At 41.0% G+C, this 10,000-nt stretch overlaps 1 pseudogene; it reads left to right on the top strand.

Moving 5' to 3' along the window:
• Nucleotides 1–956, top strand: part of LOC128923573 (large subunit ribosomal RNA) — a 2,785-nt pseudogene extending 1,829 nt beyond the window's left edge.
• The last annotated feature ends 9,044 nt before the right edge of the window (nucleotides 957–10,000 follow it).

Here is a 10,000-nt window from a genome sequence, read left to right as displayed (position 1 = left end):
TTGTTGAGAATATATATTATTATGTTTTCTTCATAGTAATTAAACACTTGAATAATTTTGAACGAAAGGGAATACGGTTCCAATTCCGTAACCTGTTGAGTATCCGTTTGTTATTAAAAATGGGCCTTGTGCTCATCCTGGCAACAGGAACGACCATAAAGAAGCCGTCGAGAGGTATCGGAAGAGTTTTCTTTTCTGTTTTATAGTCGTACTACCATGGAAGTCTTTCGAAGAGAGATATGGTAGATGGACTAGAAGAGCATGACATTTACTGTTGTGTCGATATTTTCTCCTCGGACCTTGAAAATTTATGGTGGGGTTACGCAAACTTCTCAACAGGCCGTACCAATATCCGCAGCTGGTCTCCAAGGTGAAGAGTCTCTAGTCGATAGAATAATGTAGGTAAGGGAAGTCGGCAAATTAGATCCGTAACTTCGGGATAAGGATTGGCTCTGAAGATTGAGATAGTCGGGCTTGATTGGGAAGCAATACCATGGTTTATGTACTCGTTCTGGGTAAATAGAGAATTTCGGTTCTTGTTCCCCGGATAGTAGTTACGTAGCCAATTGTGGAACTTTCTTGCTAAAATTTTATAAGAATTATATCGCAAGATATATATTCTTATTTAATTATAACGATTATCAATTAACAATCAATTCAGAACTGGCACGGACTTGGGGAATCCGACTGTCTAATTAAAACAAAGCATTGTGATGGCCCTAACGGGTGTTGACACAATGTGATTTCTGCCCAGTGCTCTGAATGTCAAAGTGAAGAAATTCAAGTAAGCGCGGGTAAACGGCGGGAGTAACTATGACTCTCTTAAGGTAGCCAAATGCCTCGTCATCTAATTAGTGACGCGCATGAATGGATTAACGAGATTCCTACTGTCCCTATCTACTCAGTTGTTTGTAGAACCTCGAAGTGAACGGACGTGTTTGCGCATCATTGCGAGTTTTTAAAAGCGATTTTTAAGTATTTTTCAGTGTTTCTGAAAGTGATAAAATTTTTCGGTTTTTCCGGTCTGTCGGTAGCCTGTTGTGAAAATAGACACAGTGAGCAGGTACGTGAGGGATTATACACATCGTGTGTATTCCCAAAAGTGTGAAAGGATAGCGGCTTAGGCCATTAACGGAGTGTGTATTAGTGAACGAAGTGTGGGATTTCCCAGCAGTGCGCATAGTTAGCGGCATCTGCCATAACAAACATTGTGTACAGTGCAGGTAGTGAAAGATCTGTGTTTTTGTTGTGCGCGAGTGTAGGAGAAATGCCTCCACCACGGAGGAGAGGGGCAAAAGCCCCAGCGGAGAGCGAAGACTCTGGGCCTTCAATGGTCCAGGTGGAGTCATCGACCGATGAGGACGGAGTGGGGCAACCCTCGCGGCCCCCACCCAAGAGGAAGGCGCGATTAGGTTCGCCACCACAGGCGAACTCGGGCGAGAGCGGGACGGATGGAGTACTCCAGAAGCTGGATACGGTTGCAACAAAAGCAGCCGTAGGACTGAAGGTTGCGGCGAAGGACGGAGCCAGTGGAAGCAGGCAAGGTTGCCCAAACAGCAAGGTAGGGGGCAACAAGGGGGGTAAAGGGGGTGCTATTGGGGGTGGGGGCCATGTTACGGCGATGAAAGCCGTAACAGCCCAGTTGAACGAGGTTGTGTTCGGGGCGGAAAGCCTCGAAGTCACAAAAGTGAAGGAACTCGTAGGGATCGCCTCTAAATATGAGGAGATCCTTATGAGTGTCCTGACGGAAAATGCTCATCTTCGTGGGCAAATTGAGGGTTTGAAGGGTGGTATTGGGACATCTTCCGTCCCTCGGAGCACAGCAGGGGCGGCTGCTGCTGCTCCCTCGGCGCCTGCCCCTCCAGCACCCGTGCTGGAGGCAATTGCGCCGACGGTGAGGAAACCAGTGGAAACCTGGTCGGTTGTGGTGAGGAGCAAGGCTCCTGTGACTTCCTCAAAGGAAGTCATAAACAAAGTCGTTAAGGAGGTGGGTCCTTCACTGGGTGTTCGCGTCCATGATGTGAAGTCAATCAAGGGGGGTGGCGTAGTGATACGCACTCCCTCTGTTGCTGAGAGGGAGAAAGTGGCGAGCAACGCCAAATTCGGTGAGGTAGGGTTGGACGTTAGCGTCAATAAAAAGTTGGGCCCCAGGGTTGTTGTACAGGGTGTACATACGGAGATATCCCATGAAGAATTCATGGAGGAGCTATTTCGGCTGAACCTTCGGGAGTTCAGCCCAGAGTCCAAAAAGACGGACGTGAGGATGGTCAGTCGTCCCTGGAAGGTGGCGATTGATGGCAGGACAAATGTTGTCCTAGAGGGTACGGACAAACTAATGTCCACCCTCCTGGATGCGGGTAGGTGCTACGTCAAGTGGTTCTCCTTCCGTGTCCGTGCGGATAGTCCCGTGTCCGGCTGCTTCCGGTGCATGGGTTTTGATCACCGAGTGGCAGAATGCAGGGCCAAGGCCGACGTCTGTCGGAGGTGTGGTCAGGAGGGCCACAAGGCAGCCAGTTGCGTCAATGCCCCCCATTGTCGCAACTGTGCATTTAAAGGAAGGCCAGCTGGACATCTCATGATGTCGGCTGCCTGTCCGATTTACTGTGGGGTTGTCGGACGTGCTCTCGCCAGACATTAATGGGTGAGATTTTTCAATTAAATTGCCAGAATTCTTATGCAGTTATGTGTGAGTTAGGGAGTTGCATGATAGAGGCTGGGTGCAGCATCGCCTTACTCCAGGAGCCATACGCCACCAATTTTGGAATGGTAAGTGGTCTTCCTGGGGGTTTCAGGGTCTACACGGACCTTAGGTGTAATGCTGCAATAGTTGTGACTGACCCAAGCTATGACTGCATAGTTTTGGATTCGTCACAAGAGGGTGTATGTGTTTCTGTAGAGGGGGTGTTCGGTAGACTGATTGTTGCTAGCATGTATTGTAAGTTTAGGGAACCTATAGAGCCTTATCTGCGATACATGGATAACCTACTACTCCTTGCGAGTGGTAGCCCATTTATCCTAGGGATGGATGCGAATGCCACGTCCTCGATGTGGTTTAGCAAGTTTTCTCGATGGGCGCACAGATATCGGAGCCACATTCGGGGTCGGGCATTAAGCGAATGGATGGCCGCTAACAGCCTCCACATCCTAAATGAGCCAAGCGAGTGGTACACATTTCATGGTCTTAGAGGGGGGAGCGACATTGACGTGTCCTTGATCAATGAGGCAGCAAATAGGGCGTTCAGTTTTAGGTGGGAGATTATGGGAGGGTGGGGATTGAGCGATCATAATTTGATTAAAATTATGGTTACTCCTAATTCCCCTCCCTCGACGCATGCAAGTCCATTGCGGCGATGGCGTACCTCTGGTATCGACTTGAACCAATATGGACAGTGTGTTAGGGAAGCGGTATTGGATATACCGCTCAGTGAGTTTGAAAATCTGGGAGTGGACGAGCAAATTGCTCGGTTGTATGAATTGGTCTGGGGAGTGAACGATAGGTTGTTGAGGAAGTATAAAGATTTCAGGGTTAGGAAAATTAAGTGGTGGACGCAGGAGTTAACCCTGAAGAGGAGGGCTGTCCGGCGATTGAGACGGAAGTTTCAACGCGCTCGGCGGTCAAATTCGGATAGGTTAGCCCAGATTAGGAACGATTTCAGTTGTGCGATGCACGAGTATAAGGCCATGCTTATAAAAATCAAAGAAGAGGAGTGGAGGGGGTTCGTTAATGAACATAGGGATGACCCCTGGGGTCAGGTCCTAAAGATTTGTAGGGGTCGTAGGAGGGAGGACATCACTTCTCTTCGTGTTGATGACACTGTGTTATCAACATGGAGTGAGTGTGCAGGGGTTCTGTTAGGAGCATTCTTTCCTAGGGCTGAGGAGCTGGCACCTCTTGCACAAGAGGTACCGGTTCCTCCACTTGATGATGGGGAGTTGGGATATGCCTTTAGCCTGGTTAGGTCTAAACGGTCCCCAGGTCTTGATGGTTTGAACGGAGAGTTGTGTAAAAGCTTGTGGAAGTTCATTCCGGAATACTTGGAGGTCATTTACGATAAGTGCATTTGTGAGGGATATTTTCCACGTGAGTGGAAAAGTGCTAGGGTTGTTCCTCTCCTGAAGTCACCTGATAAGATTAGGAGTGATCCACGATCTTATCGGGGCATCAGTCTTCTTCCAGTGCTTGGTAAAGTACTGGAGAGAGTTATGGTGGAAAGGCTTCAGGAGCTAACGCGGGATTTGAGGTCGGATAGGCAGTATGGCTTTAGGAAGGGACGTAGTGTAGAGGACGCCTGGATGTATGTTCAGCGTGCTGTCCGGGAGAATGCCAACAAATATGTCCTTGGCATATTTGTCGATTTCAAGGGGGCATTCGATTACCTAATCTGGGATCGCGTGATTCAACGATTGGAGGAACTTGGCTGTCCGGAAATTAGTCTCTGGCAGAGCTACTTTTCGGACAGAAAAGCCTCTATCGTAGGAATGAATGGTAGCGCGGACATTAGGGTAGAACGGGGCTGCCCACAGGGATCCATCTGTGGTCCATATATTTGGAACCTAATGATGGACTCTCTGCTTGGCCAACTTGAAACGCTTTGTGGTTGTTGTGCATATGCAGACGACCTTCTGCTCCTAGTTGACGGTCGTTCACGGTTGGAGTTAGAACGAAAGGGTGAACGACTGTTAGGAATTGTTCACAATTGGGGTATAGGTGTGGGGGTTGACGTATCGATTGACAAGACGGTGACAATGCTCTTGAAAGGCATACTGTCATCGGCTCGTCCACCGATTGTCCGAATGAATGGGGTCAATATCAGGTATGTGACGCAAGTCAAATATCTGGGATTGACCATCGGCGAAAGGATGTGTTTCAACCCTCACTTGGTTTACGTGGAGGAGCGATTGTTAGGAATTGCCGGCAAGATCAAACGCGTGTTAAGGAGTGATTGGGGTCTCGGACGTCGTGCGGTTCGCACTATATATAGCGGCTTATTTGTGGCCTGTGCCACATATGGAGCCGCTATATGGTGGGAATTAGCATCAAAGGTCAGGGGTCGCCAAAAACTTCTTTCCATACAACGTTGTTTGATGCTTGCCTGTTTGCCTGTATGTCGCACAATTTCTACAGATGCGTTGCAGGTGTTGTTAGGTGCGCCTCCTCTTGACCTGATTGTTATACAGCGTGCTGTTGCATTTAGGTTAAGAAGAGGCCTAAGTGTCTCATTGCTGTCGAATTGGATTTCCGATGAGGATGTTGCGAGGGAGGGCTATCTAAGGAGCAAAAGGCTTCTACATGATAGCGTTAGGAGTAGGTGGCAAGACCGTTGGGACAATAGCCCTAGCGGTCGGGTGACCTACGAGTACATTCGGGATGTTAGGTTTGTAGAGGAAAACCCAGACTTCAGATTCTGTATGAGTCTGGGTTTCTTGCTTACCGGGCATGGACCTTTGAATGCATTTTTGCATCAAAGGAACCTTTCCGGAAGTCCGGAGTGTATATGTGGGGCACACTCTGAGGACTGGATGCATATCATAGCGGAATGCCCGATGTACTCGGACATTAGGGATCTTGGGGGTATGGGTATTAGCTGGACTGATGGACAGCTAGATGTTAGTGGTGTGCTCTCGGATAGTCGGAATGCCGAACATTTAGGGTCGTTTAATAGGTTTGCACGTGTTTTGTTCAGTCGGCGTAGGCAATTAGTTGAAAATCGGGTGGAGGAGGTATAATTTTTATACCAACAACTTAAATGGTCACCAGTCCGGAGCAGTATGGTAGCTCAACTGGTAGTAGTTTTCAACTACGAGGTCTGACCGGAGACTTAATTCTGGTACCACGGGGAGTAGGAGCCCTTGGAGTTCGCTCCAACCTACTCATGCGGACTGGCCCCTCTGGGAGTATCGTGGTGGTTGTGGTTTAATACCCGAATGCGGGGAGAGTGTTTTGATCACTCAATGTGGAGTTGCACTGCAACCGGGTGCCGGACCCAAAGTACGGCAGAGGTTTTAGATAGGCCTCGAACCTCACCAAGGTGGTTAGTGTGTCCATTCCACACTGCCAATTGGTACCGAATAATGCGTAGCATTATTATTGAATGATGCTAAGCATTATTCGGGGCGCTGATCATCGCATTTTATTGATCCGCTGTGCGTCGGAGCACCGTGAGATAAGGCCGTCATCGGCAGGTACTCACGCAAAAACACACCGGACGTTGTCCCTATTTGCGAAGAGCCGAAACCACATATAAAGAGCCAAAACGCCGAAACCACGTATATTTGCATATAAAAAAAAACTAAGTTTGGTTAAACGGCGGGCATAAAAATGATTTTATTTACGTAGCCAAATGCATCGTCATCTTATTAGTGACGCGCAAAAAGGAATTCAGGAGATTCCTACTGTCCCTATTTGCGAAGAGCCGAAACCACATATAAAGAGCCAAAACGCCGAAACCACGTATATTTGCATATAAAAAAAAACTAAGTTTGGTTAAACGGCGGGCATAAAAATGATTTTATTTACGTAGCCAAATGCATCGTCATCTTATTAGTGACGCGCAAAAAGGAATTCAGGAGATTCCTACTGTCCCTATTTGCGAAGAGCCGAAACCACATATAAAGAGCCAAAACGCCGAAACCACGTATATTTGCATATAAAAAAAACTAAGTTTGGTTAAACGGCGGGCATAAAAATGATTTTATTTACGTAGCCAAATGCATCGTCATCTTATTAGTGACGCGCAAAAAGGAATTCAGGAGATTCCTACTGTCCCTATTTGCGAAGAGCCGAAACCACATATAAAGAGCCAAAACGCCGAAACCACGTATATTTGCATATAAAAAAAACTAAGTTTGGTTAAACGGCGGGCATAAAAATGATTTTATTTACGTAGCCAAATGCATCGTCATCTTATTAGTGACGCGCAAAAAGGAATTCAGGAGATTCCTACCGAAGAGCCGAAACCACATATAAAGAGCCAAAACGCCGAAACCACGAATATTTGCATATAAAAAAAACTAAGTTTGGTTAAACGGCGGGCATAAAAATGATTTTATTTACGTAGCCAAATGCATCGTCATCTTATTAGTGACGCGCAAAAAGGAATTCAGGAGATTCCTACTGTCCCTATTTGCTACCCTGCGGGTACGGGTATAGAATATACCCGAGGTAAGGCATACCTGTCGTAAGAGGCGACTAAAATCCCATCAGGTCCTGCGGGTTTGGATCGAGAATATGCCCGAGGTAAGGTATGCCTGTCGTAAAAGGCGACTAAAATCCAAACATGCACAAATAGATAACAGGCTGATGATAATGGCTGATACTCAGACTGTTATCTATACGTGCTAGATAATATATTTCATGGCTTGAACGGAATTATGTTATCTTTTTGATTTAGCTTTTTCCAAAAAGGAATTGGTCACTCCTTTCAAAAAGGGCAATTGTGTTCAAGCCACAATTGCCTACCAGTGCAGAGCAGTATGGAAAGGCTCAACTGGAAGTAGCTTCGGCTACAAAGTCTTACCAGAGACTTAAACTCGGTGCCACGGGGAGCAGGAGCCCAGGAGGCTTCGGTTTCCGCCTGCTCGTTGGGTTACGGCCCTTCGGGGAGTATCGTGGTGGCTGTGGTTTCTAAACCTAAATGCAGGCAGAGGGCTTTTGGCTTCTCGGTGTGGAGTTGCAACCAACCGGGTGCCGGACCCAAAGTACGGCAGAGGTTTTAGATGGGCCTCGGCCCTACCAAGGTGGCATAAGTGTGTCCATACCACACGCCAATTGGTACTGGAAGTGTGCATAGCTACAAATACAGGGCGCTGATTGACGCATTGTATTAATCCATTTGTGTTTTTGAATACACGTATGGTAAGGCCTTCATAGGCAGGTACATACGTTAAAACAAATCCACATCTGTCCCTATTTGCGAAGAGCCGAAACCACATATAAAGAGCCAAAACGCCGAAACCACGTTCATACAAGTAAAAAAATTTCATATAAATACTAAATAATTTTCATATAGATACTAAGTTAATGAATTCATACAAGTTAAAAATTTTCATATAAATACTAAATAATTTTCATATAGATACTAAGTTAATGAATTCATACAAGTTAAAAATTTTCATATAAATACTAAATAATTTTCATATAGATACTAAGTTTATGAATTCATACAAGTAAATAATTTTCATATAAATACTAAATAATTTTCATATAGATACTAAGTTAATGAATTCATACAAGTTAAAAATTTTCATATAAATACTAAATAATTTTCATATAGATACTAAGTTAATGAATTCATACAAGTTAAAAATTTTCATATAAATACTAAATAATTTTCATATAGATACTAAGTTAATGAATTCATACAAGTTAAAAATTTTCATATAAATACTAAATAATTTTCATATAGATACTAAGTTAATGAATTCATACAAGTAAATAATTTTCATATAAATACTAAATAATTTTCATATAGATACTAAGTTAATGAATTCATACAAGTTAAAAATTTTCATATAAATACTAAATAATTTTCATATAGATACTAAGTTAATGAATTCATACAAGTTAAAAATTTTCATATAAATACTAAATAATTTTCATATAGATACTAAGTTAATGAATTCATACAAGTTAAAAATTTTCATATAAATACTAAATAATTTTCATATAGATACTAAGTTAATGAATTCATACAAGTTAAAAATTTTCATATAAATACTAAATAATTTTCATATAGATACTAAGTTAATGAATTCATACAAGTTAAAAATTTTCATATAAATACTAAATAATTTTCATATAGATACTAAGTTAATGAATTCATACAAGTTAAAAATTTTCATATAAATACTAAATAATTTTCATATAGATACTAAGTTTATGAATTCATACAAGTAAATAATTTTCATATAAATACTAAATAATTTTCATATAGATACTAAGTTAATGAATTCATACAAGTTAAAAATTTTCATATAAATACTAAATAATTTTCATATAGATACTAAGTTAATGAATTCATACAAGTTAAAAATTTTCATATAAATACTAAATAATTTTCATATAGATACTAAGTTAATGAATTCATACAAGTTAAAAATTTTCATATAAATACTAAATAATTTTCATATAGATACTAAGTTAATGAATTCATACAAGTTAAAAATTTTCATATAAATACTAAATAATTTTCATATAGATACTAAGTTAATGAATTCATACAAGTTAAAAATTTTCATATAAATACTAAATAATTTTCATATAGATACTAAGTTTATGAATTCATACAAGTAAAAAATTTTCATATAAATACTAAATAATTTTCATATAGATACTAAGTTTATGAATTCATACAAGTAAATAATTTTCATATAAATACTAAATAATTTTCATATAGATACTTAATAAATTTCATATAAATACTAATTAATTTTCATATAGATACTAATTTTCATATAAGTACTAAGTGTATGAATTCATACAACTAAATAATTTTCATATAAATACTAAATAATTTTCATATAGATACTAAGTTTATGAATTCATACAAGTAAATAATTTTCATACAAATACTAAATAATTTTCATATAGATACTTAATAAATTTCATATAAATACTAATTAATTTTCATATAGATACTAATTTTCATATAAGTACTAAGTGTATGAATTCATACAACTAAATAATTTTCATATAAGTACAAAAAATTTAAAAAAAAAAATAAATGTTAAGCTATTTTTGATGTTGTAATATTTCTTATAAGCATAATGCTCATAGAAAATGATATAAATTACTTGTATATATATGAATTTAAAACTTTTATATGGTTAAAAAGATTTTCTCCATACGATTTCCGGTTGGTGAGGTGTACGTGGCAGAAAACATATATGTTGTATGAAACTTCAACATTAGTACTTGTATGAAAATTTTAATACTTGTATGAAATTGCATACTTAGTACTTATATGAAAATTATTTTCATATATTTATAAAAGTATTTAAG

Source organism: Zeugodacus cucurbitae, chromosome Y (assembly GCF_028554725.1).
Source record: "Zeugodacus cucurbitae isolate PBARC_wt_2022May chromosome Y, idZeuCucr1.2, whole genome shotgun sequence".
Lineage (NCBI taxonomy): Eukaryota > Metazoa > Arthropoda > Insecta > Diptera > Tephritidae > Zeugodacus > Zeugodacus cucurbitae.
This window is presented reverse-complemented; position numbering and strand designations above follow the sequence as displayed.